Below are 15,121 nucleotides of genomic sequence, written 5' to 3'. Positions count from 1 at the left end.
CGTTACAGCGCTGCGTTACTTTAACTGATGATTGTGTCCTTCTGTAACCAATGCCATCAGTATGTTTTGCAACAATAAGGTTGCAAAGGTCTTGAGAGCTCTTTGCTTTTACCCAAAGAGATGCTTCTTGTGTGACACCTTGGTAATGAGACCCCTTTTTATAGGTCATCGGTTGAGTCTGAACCAACTGATGTTAATTTGCACTGACAAGGGGCAGGAATGCTTCCTAACTACTGATAGATTTCAGCTGGTGTCTTGGCTTTCCATGCCTTTATGCACCTCCCTTTCTTCATGTGTTCAATACTTTTTCCCTGTGTCATTCCATTTTATTATACATAACTTAATTTCTGAACTTGTTTTGGTTTCTATGTATGTATGGGTTGCATGGGTTGTTACCGACGTGGTGAAAATGTCAATAGCACCTTTAGAAATATATTTACAGGGGAAAAAATGGTTTATCGATCTAACCCAGGGGTGTCAAACTCAATTTCATCACGGGCCGCATCAGCATTAGGATGCCCTCAAAGGGCTGGTTGTATTTGTAAGACTATGTATACAGAGTTCAGGAGTACTGCTATGTACAGAGTGCAGGGCTTTCGGGGTGAACTACATACAGAGTGCAGAGTTCAGGGGTATGTGCTGTGCAGAGTTCAGGAGTGTACTGTGTACAGAGTGCAGCTCTCTTTCAAGGGCTGTCCACATCTCTTTTCTACCTCTCCTTCTCAGCTTTGACCTCTGCACCATTTTGCCACTTTCTAGCTAAAAAAAAGCCCTGGGTGTGAGGGCCACATGAAATGGCCTGGTGGGCCGGATTTGGCCCCCGGGCCTCGTGTTTGACACGTGATCAAACCCCTGCACAGCACCATCTACTGGTAAAGTAAAGAAGACTATCACAGTGACATGCAGAGGAGTTGTTAAAGACAAATATATGTTGGGACTTTTTTTCTTTTTAAACATTTTTGCATCTCAGGGACTGTAAGGCACTTTGCAGTTTGTTTTCAGATTTGCAGAAACACACTACAATATATTTAACGTGATTTCCTATGGGCCACATTTACATCTGTGAACTTTCAACCGATGCACTTTTTTGTAAAGGGTCAAAGACTTTTTTGCCAGCAGCCGATTGATTTTTTTGTTCCATAAACTGCAATAGAAACGCATGAAAAATGCATGTACATGAGTTTCTGGTGCATTTCCTGCATGACAGCAAACACCTCCCCCCTAGGAACATTAACACATCCAATAATGTGAAACATAAAACTCATCAATAAAGCATTGAAAATGCATAAAACTGTGTGGGAAAAAAAAAAATGCAAACCGCACTGCAAAAAACATCAACCCAACCTGCATAGCTATGAACCTAGTCTTAGAGCTTTTATGAAAAAAAAAAAAAAATTTTTTTAAAAGTTAGGTTACTAAAATTAGAATAGGATTTGGTTAGATAGATCGATATTTGAAAGATGAAGTTTAGATAAATGAACTTGGACCAACTTAAAAGTGTTTGTAAATCATTTTTTTCTAACACTGAAATAAAGAAACCGGTCATAACTACCTGCTCTGTGTAATGGTTTTGCACAGACCAGCCATGACCGTCCTCTTCTTGGGTCCTCTGCCGGTGCTCCTAGCCCCTCTTCATTCAGTGCCCCCATAGAAAGACGCTTCCTATGGGGGCGCTCGTTTGGTCCTGCTCCCAGGCCTTGCTGCCTGTGTCCATAAACACAGACAGCGGGGAACAGCCCCCTCCCCGTTCCCTCATCAGAGTTTGATGAACAGCAGCAGAAGCCAATGGCTTCCACTACTATCGATCTGCCCTGTGAGAAGGGACAATCGTGAGAGGCGCTGATCTCATACACAGCGCTGGTAAGTATAAGGGGGTCCTGCAGCATAGAATTTTTTTTTATCTTAACACATTAAGGAACAAAAAAAAAAAAAAACAAAAAAAAAAAACCTTAAGGCTTTACAACTACATTAAATGTACAAACCTTTATGGTCTTTAAATGGAACTACGCTGCATCTGAGCACTACAAACCAAAAATGCAATTTAATTAAATTATTCAAAACAAACTCTCCCATCAATCCATGATTCCATGCTTTGTTTTGCTGAGAAATCATTTTGAAAAACACCCCCTAGCATTTCTGGATGTGGCCGTGTTGAGTAACGGCAGAACATTCGTGTAACATTTACTTCCTGGAAGCCATCTGCCCTTAGCTCAAGCATGCAGACAGTAGAGTGTGCGTAGCTAAGAAAACTCATCCTTCTCTCCTGAAGACTCCTGGGATGGGTGACATTTGCCTAGTCATGGAAACCAGGAAGTAACTGCAGAAATATATATTTAATTTAAAACAAGTAAACATAATATACCTTTATTTATGTAAAGGGCTGTGTAAATTGACAGCGCTATATAAGTACATGAAATATATAAATCTTCCAACCACCTCCGTCCATTTTAAAATTAACTTTTGCCAAGCCTTAACCACTTCGCTATCAGTGCATCTCTTTTTCAGCTTGTGCACATGTTTGGAACATTACTCTCTTAACCAACATTTACCATTTTTAAACCGTATGCTGCAAGCCTTTAGTAATACATTATTATATTTACTGTTCTTAAAACTTTTTTTTTTTAAACATTCCCTCAGTTACTTCCTGGTTTCTAGCCTAGGCCAAAATGATGTCTTACACTCCCAAGAGTCTTCATAGCCATTTTGTTTTGCCTTCATCTGTAGGAGGGTTTCTCAGCTACACACCCTTCCGTCTACATGCCTAGGGTAAGGGCAGATGGATTCCAGAAAGTAAACGCTACATGAATCATCCACTCTTACTCAAGATGGCTGCAGTTAGAAATGCTAGGGGGTCTTTTTCAAAGTGATTTCTCAACAAAATAAAGCATGGAGACACGGATGGATGGGTGTGCTTTAAATATTAAAAGAAAATAGTTTTTCCAGTTCGTGGTGCTCAGATACAGTTAAGTTTTGTTTTAAAATGCACATTTAATTCCTGAAAATTAGTGAACCCCTGCAAAATTATATATTTTCTGAAAACAAGAGACCCTGGAGAAAAAAAAAAAAAAAAAAAAATGGTGGTAGTTGTAATTTTATATGTTACATATTAATGATGTATCCGGGTCAGGCTCGAAATTTGAATTTGCGGGACGGCAGTAACTGAAAATAAGACAGACGCGGATTCGTGAATTTATTCACAGAAGCCCATCTATGGTCCATCCCAGTATCCAGAGAGGGGATCTCCAGTCTACCCAGGATACTACATCCACCATTCCCTGTAAGGGACCTCTGGCTGTATTGGATCAACTTTAAACCCTGGAATTGCCCCCTGTAACATCTACCCTTCAGAGGGAGGATTACCCTTCATCTGCTCTACCCTGATCCCAATAAGAGGACATCTTTACCCATATTTATATGCACATTAAAATTGTGCATCTGGTGAGTGTGCAATTTTATTCTATCTGCACGAGAACCAGAATATCTTTGAAGCAATCACTTCCAGAGCACTATTGTCACTTTTGGAATATTCATATTTTATGATCATATACTCAAACATTTGTTTGATTTTAATAGCCATTTATATCTATATATATTCGTTTTTAGCCCCGCACTAGGTTATTTTATTTTTGGATTTATAGGTTTAATCTCTTTTACCTACTGTGCTTAGCTGCTACTTCTAGTGCGCTCACTTACTTCTAACTACAATATTAGTGTACATGTATATCACATGCAAATTTCTAGTAAATAATACACGAACAATAGATTACAACATTTTGAGTAAAAAATAAAAGATGAGATTGTCACGAGCAAATAGATACCTAACATGTCAAGCCTTTGAACTGTTAAACGTCAACAAGCCTCAGTAATCAATATACTCCATAGGCGATGCTTTAAAAGCCTTTGCAGGTCTTCAGTTTAGAGTTCACAGTGAATTATGGCCCTAGAATTATTGCTCTCAGGTTCACAAGGAAACCTCACGTGTGGCTCAATTGATATTTACATACACCAACTGCTGTGGGGTCAATACGGCAGTGCTGACAGAGAAGTCAGTTATACATACAGTGTATGTACATAATAAAAAATTATACTGTACTATATGAGACACACACTATGCCTGATGTTCAGCTCTAAGCCTAGATAATTCCTCTTTTCAATTTCAGTTCATAACGTGTTGTCATCATACCCAACAATGCTTCACTATATAGAAAAAATGAAAGATACAGGATAAAACAAGACAATGAAAAGGAATTCTATATATACCACAGACCTCCCTACCAAAAGACATCTCTGCATAGCAGGATGAAACATTCCCAAAAAAAAAAATCTAAGTTACATAATGCAAAAACCATTTGTTCCTTTCACAGAAGCGTCCCAAATCCCTGATGTAATGAGGTCACCTCTGCTCACACCAGCTTTAGAAAATCTCCACGACCCCAGCAGTCACCTCCACCTATAGTCCAGCCTTTCTCAACCTTTCTTACCCCAGAGGAACCCTGCAGTTGCAGTACATTACCAATGAATACTACATTGTAGAACATTTAAAAAAAAAAATAAAAAAATTATACATTTAATACAGGTAATATAGCACCGGCAATTTATGCAGAGCTCAACATACATGGTACATTCTCATCAGAATACCGAACCCTTAAAGTGGAGCTCCACCCAAAAGGGGAAGCTCCGCTTGTTTGCACCCTCCCCCCCCCCGCCACATTTGGCAGTTTTATTGGGGGGGAGAAGAGCGGGTACCTATTGTTTTGACAGGTACCCACTCCCACTTCCGGCTCAGTTCACTTCGGTGAATTCAGGCGTAAGTTCACTCCCCCCCCAGTCTTCTGGAACATTTCACAGGTCCCAGATGACTATGGGACCGATCACAATGCGACATGCACAGTAGGAAACTGTCTGTGAAGCCGCAAGGCTTCAATTCTGGTTTCCTTTACTTGCTATGGTGGGAACCCGGAGGCTAGTGAAGAACTAGCCTGGGTGAGAATGGCGCTGGACCCCTGGACAGGCAAGTGTCCTGTGAATGATGAAAGTCAGCAGCTACAGTTATTTGTAGCCGTTGACTTTTAATTTTTTTTTGGGGGGGGGGGGGGAGGGGGGAGTTTGAGCATGGAGCTTGAACTGACATTCATACCTACACAGACTAGAGAGATATATCTATTTATAATTAGCGCCCAGTGTCCAGGTGCCCTCGCGCATTAGCGCCCAGTGTAGGCAGGAGATTAAGTCACCATTGCTCACTGCTTGAGGAACCCCTAGTTGTGATGCTTGGAGGAACCCAGTTATTCAGGGAACCCTGGTTGGGAAAGGCTGCTGCTATAGTCCCTGCATCTACCTCTTCCAACCAGTGCAGACTCATCGCCCCAAGTATCGCCTTCCACTGCCCAAGCAGCCTCCATCACTCCCCAGTTCCTTCTACGTTCAGCCCAGCCTGCGGTCCTGTTTGACAGCCGTTGCTTGTGAATCTGCTAGCCATACCCATCCCACCTTTCCTGGGCTGTTTTCTAGATTCTAACACAGCACAGTATAATCCATCCTTGTACTACCGTCCTTCGATCAATTGTCCCCCTGCCTCCCTCTCTCATAACCTATTAATCATCCATCCCCGCTGCTCTTCTGGAACATCTTACCAGCTTCTCTTCCGCCTCCAATGCCGTCCTATTCCCCTGCACGATGGGGTTCATCCCTCCTGGAATACAGTCATCACTGCCTGTGTCTCGCTGTGAATATACACACATCTCTCAGAGCGCACCAATTCATCCTCACCTCCAGCACAGCCAACAATTCTGTCCTCTAGCAAGACAGGCCCTCCCCGCTTCCCTCCCCACACACAGTTATTAGGTTCTCTGCTGTAACAGCTATTCTCTGACACAATGATTGCTTCCTGCCAAGGCTGCTGGACTTCCTCAGATCGCTGGCCTGATTAATGACAACCGGAGATAAATAGTGATGTTGGCCATACGAAAATCACATTGCTGCCTGTACCAAACATGAGCACAGCAATGGAAACGTGTCATCTTCAAGTTCTGAGGCCTCGTGTACACCCCAGTTGGGATACAGAAGGTAGTCAGAGCTGGAGAAGCTTCAAAGCTGCAGTCTGGCCTGCCTCCCATCGCAGTGGTCTGCCAAGGCAGAAACATCAGTTAAAGGGAACCTGTCATGAGAAAATAAAGGCTGCCGATTCTAATCTCTTCTTTTGAGAACGCTAGTTCCCTGTCTACAAAGGGCAACTATGCCAGAGACCAAAAATAATAGTATTGTCACCAGCTCTCTGGTCTGCCACTGCAGCACTCCCTGGAGCACCAGGGGGGGCGGCAGCGGTTGACTCAAGCTCTCAGTGAGAGGCTGAGCCACCTGCCAATCAGGCATCTGGGCAAATCCAGACATTATTGTCAGGATCCCTGCAGAGCCTGGACTAGTTCTGTGATGTTAGTAGACCACCAGAAGAAGTATGGCTTAAACAAAAAAAAAAAAAAAAAAAAAAAAAATCCTTCAGCCGTACTGCTTCTTTTAGGGCTCGTTCACACTTGACTGTTTTACCTACGCTTGCCAAACGCCCCTATAGCGTTTGGCAAGCATTGGTCCGGCGTTTGCGGAGCGTTTTTTAACACTCGGCAAACGCCGCATGCGCGGTTTAGCAGCGGTTGCTAGGCGTTTGCCGAGCATTAAAAACGCCCCACAAACGCCTATAATGAAGTTTAAATTGTGTTACCGCTCTGCAAACGCCCCGCAACCACGTCGCAACTGCACCGCAAGCGCCGGTTGGGAGTTTGCGGAGCGGCACCATAGACTAGAATAGGAGGCTTCAACGCCTCCTGACTCGACCAGAGGCGTCCGTTTTGCCGCGACGCAAATGCTTCCGTTAGAACAGCACCATGTGCTGCAATGTGCAGAATTGTCCGAGGCGTTTGGGAAGCGGTAAAAACACTTCCCAAACGCCTCTCTGCCGCCTGCACACAACGATAGTGTGAACGTAGCCTTACAGGCCAAAAGGGAGCAAATAAGAGGAAATATATTCATAGAGTTTACATACACTAAAGTTGATACTTTGTTTCAATGGTGTCCGAGTAGCTGACCCAAAACAAGTACAGAGATAAGGGATTCTAGCAATGTTCTGTAACCATTTCCAGCATGCTTGTTCCAGGTATGCAAATACCGGGTAAAAAAAAAAAAAAATGATCCTTGAAACCCCACTTCACATGAAAAATTCACAAAAAGTTCCTTGAATAAGTGGCACCTAAACATCACTGCCTTTTAGAACAACCATGAACTGGCTTTTGATCAGACCTGTGGGTGGCAGGCCACTATCTCAGATCAGGTATTCTGCAGGTAGGTATGCCTATGCTGCATAGTCCAACCACAACATGTGCGACGCCGACTGTGCACCAAAGGCTAGACGCTGAGGCCACAGTCATAGTAGATTCCCTATACTGCTGGGATTGGAAGTAGTAGGACCAGTGGCGGACTGACCATTTGGAAACTCGGGCACTGCCCGGGGGCCCGGGGTCAGTAGGGGGCCCCATGAGATGCCCCTGATACCTTTTTCATAGGCTTTTTGAGTTTGGGCAAGGACACAGGGGCCCCATGATCCCCTATTGCCCGTGGGCCCCATGAGTTATCAGTCCACCCTTGGGTAGGACTAAGTGTCAGTCTTCACCTATGGGGTATCTTTTATACTTTATTGCTCTTTCCAACCAGCACAACACTGTCAAATCGGGAAGATGAGACCGTTAGGGGCCCTTCTCACATTTAAAGGTGTTGTGTTAAAGCTAAACTCCAGCAATTCTAGATTTTGTATACTTACACTGGGGCATCTTGGCACAATGAGTATGCACAAGCGATACTTGATCGTCTCTGAAAGCTGTACATCACGCCGATGGACACCTTCTTCCAAGTGCTGTGCTGAGCAGCTGCCCTTCTGCAAAGTAATCGCAGGAACTCACACACCCTCCCAGCCAATTGAAGAATGCCTTGCATTTTTCGTGAAGAAAGCAAAGTGTTCTCTAATTGGTTATGTAGAAAAGGAGAGGGGATGTCACAATCTTCACCTTGTCCAATCAGGGAACGCTTTGCATTCATTGAGAAAACTGCAAGCTGTTCTCTAAATGATAGCAGTGCAGAGCAAACGACCCTCTGTGGTTACTATGCATGTAGAAGATCTTGGCCATCAATGTAGTAGCTCAGGCTACTACTGTGATTTACACCTTCCACAAACACCAATCAGGTATCACATCTGCGTACTCACATTGTGCCAAGCTGGTCTAGTGTGAGTATGCAAACTAGATCATCCATGGAGTTCAACTTTGAAGTGTTACTTAACCCAGAACCCTGTATTCACCATATCTGGTCTCCCACAGTGTCATCAGCAGTGTATAGCAGTCTTGTGACCTCTATCAGTGTCCGCCTGAGTACGGTTTAATCTTGTAAGAGGACTTTTCATTCTCCCCTGACTGTCCTATGAGGCTGAATGATCCCTTAACCTCTGTTTGGAGAGCACCGACTAGCCCTGTGCCGCCGCCCCCCCCCCCCCCCCAAAAAAAAAAAAAACAAACAAACAAATCTCTAGCAATAGACACCAAACTGAGCATGTGCAGACTTGCCACTGCTTCTCTGTACTATGGCAGATGGTTTGGGGACAGCAAAAGAAAGGGAGGATCAGACCGTTTTTTTTTGTTTGTGTTTTTAAATACAATGCAGAGGATTAACCCCTTAGGTTGCACAGTGAGTATAACAAGCGTTCTTTACTGCATATATTATTGTTACTATTATTATACAGTATTTATATAGCGCCAACAGTTCGCTCAGCGCTGTACATTACAATGGGGGACAATACAGTACAATACATGAGGGGCTCGAGGGCCCTGCTCCTTGGAGCTTACAATCTAGGAGGGAGGGGATAGTGGTACGGGAGGAAAAGCTGTGGGGGATGGAGTGGTAGGAAGAGTGGAGGAGATCGGCAGTTAGCAGAGGGCGGGGTAGGCTTCCCTGAAGAGATGGGTTTTTAGGGTGTGCCTAAAAAGAGAGGAGAGTGGGTGATAGTCTGATGGATTGGGGTACGGAGTTCCAGAGGATGGGTGATGCCCTGGAGGTGGGCATGGGAGGAGGAGATCAGGGAACTAGAGAGAAGGAGGTCTTGTGAAGAGCGGAGAGTGCATTTTGGGTGGTATTCGGATATCAGGTCTGTGATGTAGTTTGGGGCAGAATTATGGACAGCTTTGTACGTCAGTGTTAGCAGTTTGAATATACAGACTGATTTTACGGTTGTGGGTTTAGTAACACCAAGGCAACCCATCCATTTTTTACTGGGTGGCCAACACCCCACATAAAACTAGACAACCTTCCCCCTCCCCCCCCCCCACACGAATGGTTCACATATCTGTGCCTTGTGCTGTTGCTGAACCACATGTGCATTGGGGTGCACTGGCGTGCCACTTCCTTCATATCCTTAGCCCTCTACTTTATATTGCTTGCTTTCCTTCTGATAATACTCACTGCATTGCTGACTCTAATACAACAGCTTCCTTATTATAGTAATCTGAGCAACAACAAAAAAAAAAAATAAAAAAAATAAAAAATGACAACTGTGTATATACACAGATCCTCCTACCTGACTGCACAAATCGCCATCTCCGCTGTGCCTGTGAATACAGCCAACTCTTAATTCCTGTCAAGCCTAGCTGGCTGATGGCAAATCTCACTCAAGGGATGACAATCCTCCCAGTATAAGAACAGAGAGCCATCTGCCTCCTCCTCCTCCTCTCCTCACACACCCCTCCATTTACAAACAGACAGAAATGCAATGTTGATTCACCAGTGCTGTGTGTATGTCATCGCCGTGTTTGCTGTGACACACAGCTCCTGTGGGTGGCAGGGAGATGTCACGGATTAGGTGGGCAGAAGAGGGGCTGTTCAGTAGCGATTTCGACTCTGCGAAGACAAATACATTTCTGCTTTGTGTATACAGAGCCGGCCCACCAGGAACGGATATATCTCTGTACAGCGTTCACCAAACTTTTTGTCGCTATATAAATACTGTATAATAATAATATTTTCTCTGTGTTGGGCAGAGATCTGGCCATCAGATACCCTGACATCTGTAATAAACTGACATAACCAGGTCCCAGCATCACCCACCTGCTCCGGTCTTGCTCTCCACGTCAGACATTTAATCTGTTCATAATATGGACGCAGGAAGCCCTAAGAAGCCATTGGCTGATCAGAACCACCAGCAATGACCCATAAAGAGTATCTAAATACAACACACATTTAAAATATTGCAGCTTACCAGTCCTTAGACATAGCGCCTGCATTAGCTTTCTTTTTTCCCCCCAGGCAAGTACAGAAAAATACCTGTTGATTGTGACAGACATCCAGTGTCCTTGTAACTGTGTGCATTGTACCGAAATTCCAACGTTATTAGCTTACTCAGCGATCTTCTGTGAACTGCACAACCCCCTCCCCATGTAATGGAGATGAGGGAGGAATTGTATTCCAAATCAGAAGAGCAGCCTAGGGTGACAATGCTGTATCCACAGATACTATACAGTGAGTAAGTGTTGTCACCCTATGACAGGAAGTGTGTTACTGGCAGGATCACTAGGTTAAAAAACAAAAAATGCAGCCAACACATCTAGGGACTGGAAAGATACAATACAAATGACAAGTTTTCTTGGGTTTAGATACTCTAACAAGTAGGAGTGCCGTTTTAAAACAGCACAGGGACAATATTCTTTATTAGCCAGCCAATTACCGCTCCCAATCCTCCTGTTAGAACGGAATAAGAACAGTCACCTATCCAACCTTAACCACTTGTGTACTTTTACACCCCTTCCTGCCCAGGCTAATTTTCAGCTTTCAGGGCTGTTGTACACAAAGAGAGATGTATTTTGGTGGTATTTAATCACCACTGGAAGTTTTATTTTTTTGTAATATAAAACAAAAAAAAGAAAAAAAATGTGAAAAAAAAAATTTAGCAAACAGGTAATTTTTCTCCTTCACTGATGTGCGTTGATAAGGCGGCACAGATAGGCAGCACCGAGGAGGTGGCACAGATAGGCAGCACTGATGGGCACTGGAGGAGGGAGCAGAGATAGGCAGCACTGATGGGCAATGGAGGAGGTAGCAGAGATAGGCAGCACTGATGGGCACTGGAGGAGGTAGCAGAGATAGGCAGCACTGATGGGCACTGGAGGAGGTAGCAGAGATAGGCAGCACTGAGGAGGTGGCACAGATAGGCAGCACTGATGGGCATTGAGGAGGTGGCACAAATAGGCAGCACTGATGGGCACTGAGGAGGTGGCACAAATAGGCAGCACTGATGGGCACTGAGGAGGTAGCACAAATAGGCAGCACTGATGGGCACTGAGGAGGTGGCACAAATAGGCAGCACTGATGGGCACTGAGGAGGTGGCACAAATAGGCAGCACTGATGGGCACTGAGGAGGTGGCACTGGTGGACATTGATGAGGAGGCACAGATGATGCTGCAATGATGGGCACTGCTCATCAGTGCCCTGATTATCAGTGCAGATGTCCTCTGACATTGGCCAGTTATCAGCAGTACTTTCCTCACGCTGTGGCAGCAACTGTATTTACTTTGTAATCTGCTGTGTCATTGGTTGTGGTACAAAATGCCTCTGTGAGTGGCCTTTTAGCTAGTCATGTGACCAGCTGTGTCCATAGGACACAGCAATCACTGACAGCGCTGGGGGCACGTTCTGGGAGGATATCATATGATGCCCTCCCAGAACTGGACAACCGTGCTGTAGCCATCATTCGGCTATAGCGAGGTTGTAATAGTGAATAAATAAACCTTCAAAAATCAAAGTGCTTATTGTAGAACAATATTTATTTCTTTTTTTAAATAAAGTAGCCACAAGTGAAAGTGGCCCTACTGGAAGATTTCCCCTTCGTTCCTGTTCTGGCGACCACCCAAAATTTGGTTATTTTCTTTTACTTTCAGTGATGGCAGTCACCAGGGCAAAGAGAGGGAATCTCCTTAACAGGGACACAGCAATAAAAACCAGACAGGTGTTCTTCCTTCAATTCGGCCTCGCACCATACGCACAGAAAAAATGAAAAAAAAAAACTGAAACGCACAGATCTCACTTGTGGAGACATTAGTTTACATCAACTCTCACGCATGTTTAAGTTTTAAACACGTTGCAGAAGTGTTGTGGTGTGAACAACCGTTTTCTGCCCTTGTAAAAAGCATGCAGAAAAAACACTTTGCAGCATGGTGTGAGCGAGGCACTATATACTTTGAGATTTATATTACAGTACAGTTTCTTAACATGAAAACTCCAACCTTAAAAACCATTTTAAATCCAATTTTCCCTTCAAATGGGGCAGCACAGTGGCTTAGTGATTAGCACGTCTGACTTGCAGTAAATGGGTCATGGGTTCAATTCCCGACCATGGCGCCTCCTGCATGGAGTTTGCATGTTCTCCCTGTGCTTGCGTGGGTTTCCTTCCACACTCCAAAGACATGTTGGTAGGTTAATTGGCTCCTGTCTAAATTGTCCCTAGTATGTGTATGTATGAATGTAAGTTAGGGACCTTAGATTGTACACCCCTTGAGGGTTAGGGACTGATGTGAATGTATAATATAGGTGTAAAGCTCTGCGTAAATTGACAGCGCTATACAAGTACCTGAAATAAATGGAAACAATATCAACTATTCAGGCATTAAAAGAGCTCTTTTGGTCATACTTCTCTTGGGTGCACTTATTTTGCACTCCTGTGACCCACAATCAGCCAACAGCAGTCTAAAGTGGCCTGTCAACTGACATCACAGAGCCAATTCAGCCTCTGGAGGTATCCTGACAATGTCTGAATCCAACCAGACGCCTGACCAGCAGCCGGCTCAGCCTCTCAGCGTGCTGCTTAGAACGTGAGCCAGCTGCTCTCCCCCTCCACAGCCCGGCGCTCCAGTGAGAGCTGGAGGAGCAGAGCAGGGAGCTGGTGGATGACAGTCACTTTAAGCCACAGTTCAATACAGGCCAAATTTGCAAAAGGTTTTCAGAAAGAAGTTAAAGATCTATTCAAGAAGTACAAGACCTAAGAGCTCCTATCACCTAATATCTCATTCCCCCACACCAGTATACACCCCTGTAACTGTCTAAATGATAAAGACTTGGGGGTACGTTCACAGAGCAGCAAAAGGAACGGATCCTCCTGCTTACCCATAGTGTCAATCTCAAAGAAAATTCAGGTAACATATTAGGAGTCTCACAAAACTTGCAAATGTTCCCACAATGCTCACTCCTTTGTTGGATATGCCAGCTATGATTATTCTGGAATTGCGAGGTATCACAGGGCTTCTGGGACAAGTAAAGGATATTTTATATAAACGGACATTCAATTGGGGGAATGACCAAGCTGCCATTCTTCCCACTCTTACCACTAAAGCGTTACAAGTACTCGCTACTCCCAAATTTACCTACTACAGCAAAAGTCAACATTCCACTCCATTGAGGAAACCAACCACCCCTCCACCAGTGAGCCTCGGGCTAAACAAATGAAATGAAAATTGTGAAGAATTTCTGAACCACAAGAAAAAAAACCTGGTTTTACTGGATAGATTTTACTCACCAGAACATCACACCTTACTAGTGATCCCCCCAAAAAATCTACTACGGATCTCAGCCTTTCCTTTCATACGCCTCATATCAATCGTTGACACTCTTGATAAAGTCAACCCTGGGGGGGGGGGGGGGGGTGTCAAACTCCTCCCTGCCCCCAAAAATCCAAGTCATTCCTACTGTGACTATGTTTCAATGTATGCCACAGGGGTCTCTTAAAGCTGAACTCTAGACAAACATAGGGGCATAGCAGGAAGGGACGTCATCCCACACAGCAATACCGGAAGTGGTTAATACAGGAGAAGGTGGCGGTGAGAGCCTAGAGCCAGATCCGTGTGCCCTGTGCTTATCATGTAACATGAGTGTTCATCCTGCTGCAGGAGTATGCATCTAACAATGTGAGTGGGCATTGTGGAAGAGGTTTTTAATAAATAAAAGGTTTTACCCCCTTCCTGTCCAGGCCAACTTTTCAGCTTTCAGTGCTATCACACTTTGAATGACAATTGCACAGTCATGCAACATTTTTTTCACACAGATAAAGACAGATAAAGTTTTATTTTGGTGGTATTTATTCACCGCTGGGATTTTTATTTTTTTTGCCATGTAAATTAAAAGGTCTAAAAATTTTGAAAAAAAGTGTTTTTCTTATAAAATTTTGCAAATAAATCGTATTTCATCATAAATCTTGTCCAAAATTTATTCCGTTATATTTTTAGTAAGAAAAAAAAAAACCAAATTAGTTTATAACCAAAAATTATAATTTTTAAACTTTTTTTATATTATTTTTTATATACTGTCACCCTAGCAGTACAGTGTCACCATGGTGACACTGTACTTGTGGGGGGTGATAAAGATTTTTTTTTTTTTAACACGGATTGCTTTTACACCCATAAAGGCTGTAAAAGCAATCATTTCACCTCCTTTCTAGCTGCATCCTTGCAGCCATTGAGAACTACTGAGTGAGCTGTGATTGGTTATAGCTTGTCACATGGTACAAGGCTGTTGTGAATAGCCTTGTACCATGTGACCTCTGTGATCATTCACAGATTTCACACGTAGTAAGCAATGATGTCAGAAATGACATCTTGCTTACTACTCTGCATGTGATCACTGATTGGCCAATCAGTGATCACATGATCGGGACCTCGTACACAGCGGGCACCGGATCGCGGTGCTCCGCACTCCCAGGGAGCGCGTACAAGCAGGGTGCGGGGAGGCCATTTATAAACGGCCACCCGATCCTGCACTGCCACCGCCTGGCCGTTTATATACAACGGCCGGACAGGAGGTGGTTAAAGATTTCACACTATGGTAGTCTCCTTACATGTTGTGTGAGACATTTAAAAAGGAAGGAGTGCAGCTGACCCAAGAAGAAGGCTGATGGTGGTTATCCATGGTACTAAGCATTGTATGACTCACCTGTGATAGTCCTATATATCTGATGAGTGTTCTGTGTTTATGGTGGACGATTTCGGGAACACTATGGCACTGACTGTTGGAAATGGAGCACTTTGAGCATGGACACTTTAATCAGTT

The 15,121-nt window shown here is 44.0% G+C and overlaps 1 protein-coding gene across 24 annotated transcripts in view; it reads right to left on the bottom strand.

The window, feature by feature from the left end:
• MADD (MAP kinase activating death domain) overlaps nucleotides 1-15,121 on the bottom strand; it is a 174,555-nt gene that overhangs the window by 145,595 nt on the left and 13,839 nt on the right. Inside the window, exon 1 of one of the 24 annotated variants that reach the window (XM_089675767.1) lies at nucleotides 5,634-5,784. The exons of the other annotated variants lie outside the window; for them this stretch is intronic. The gene's annotated coding sequence lies outside the window, so the exon portion shown is untranslated. Of the gene's footprint in view, nucleotides 1-5,633; nucleotides 5,785-15,121 lie in introns of those variants that run through there. 24 annotated transcript variants of the gene reach the window in all.

The sequence above is a fragment of the Staurois parvus genome, unplaced genomic scaffold, assembly GCF_062004578.1.
Source record: "Staurois parvus isolate SC_StPar_1 unplaced genomic scaffold, SC_StPar_1.0 ptg000159l, whole genome shotgun sequence".
Classification (NCBI taxonomy): Eukaryota; Metazoa; Chordata; class Amphibia; order Anura; family Ranidae; genus Staurois; species Staurois parvus.
This window is presented reverse-complemented; position numbering and strand designations above follow the sequence as displayed.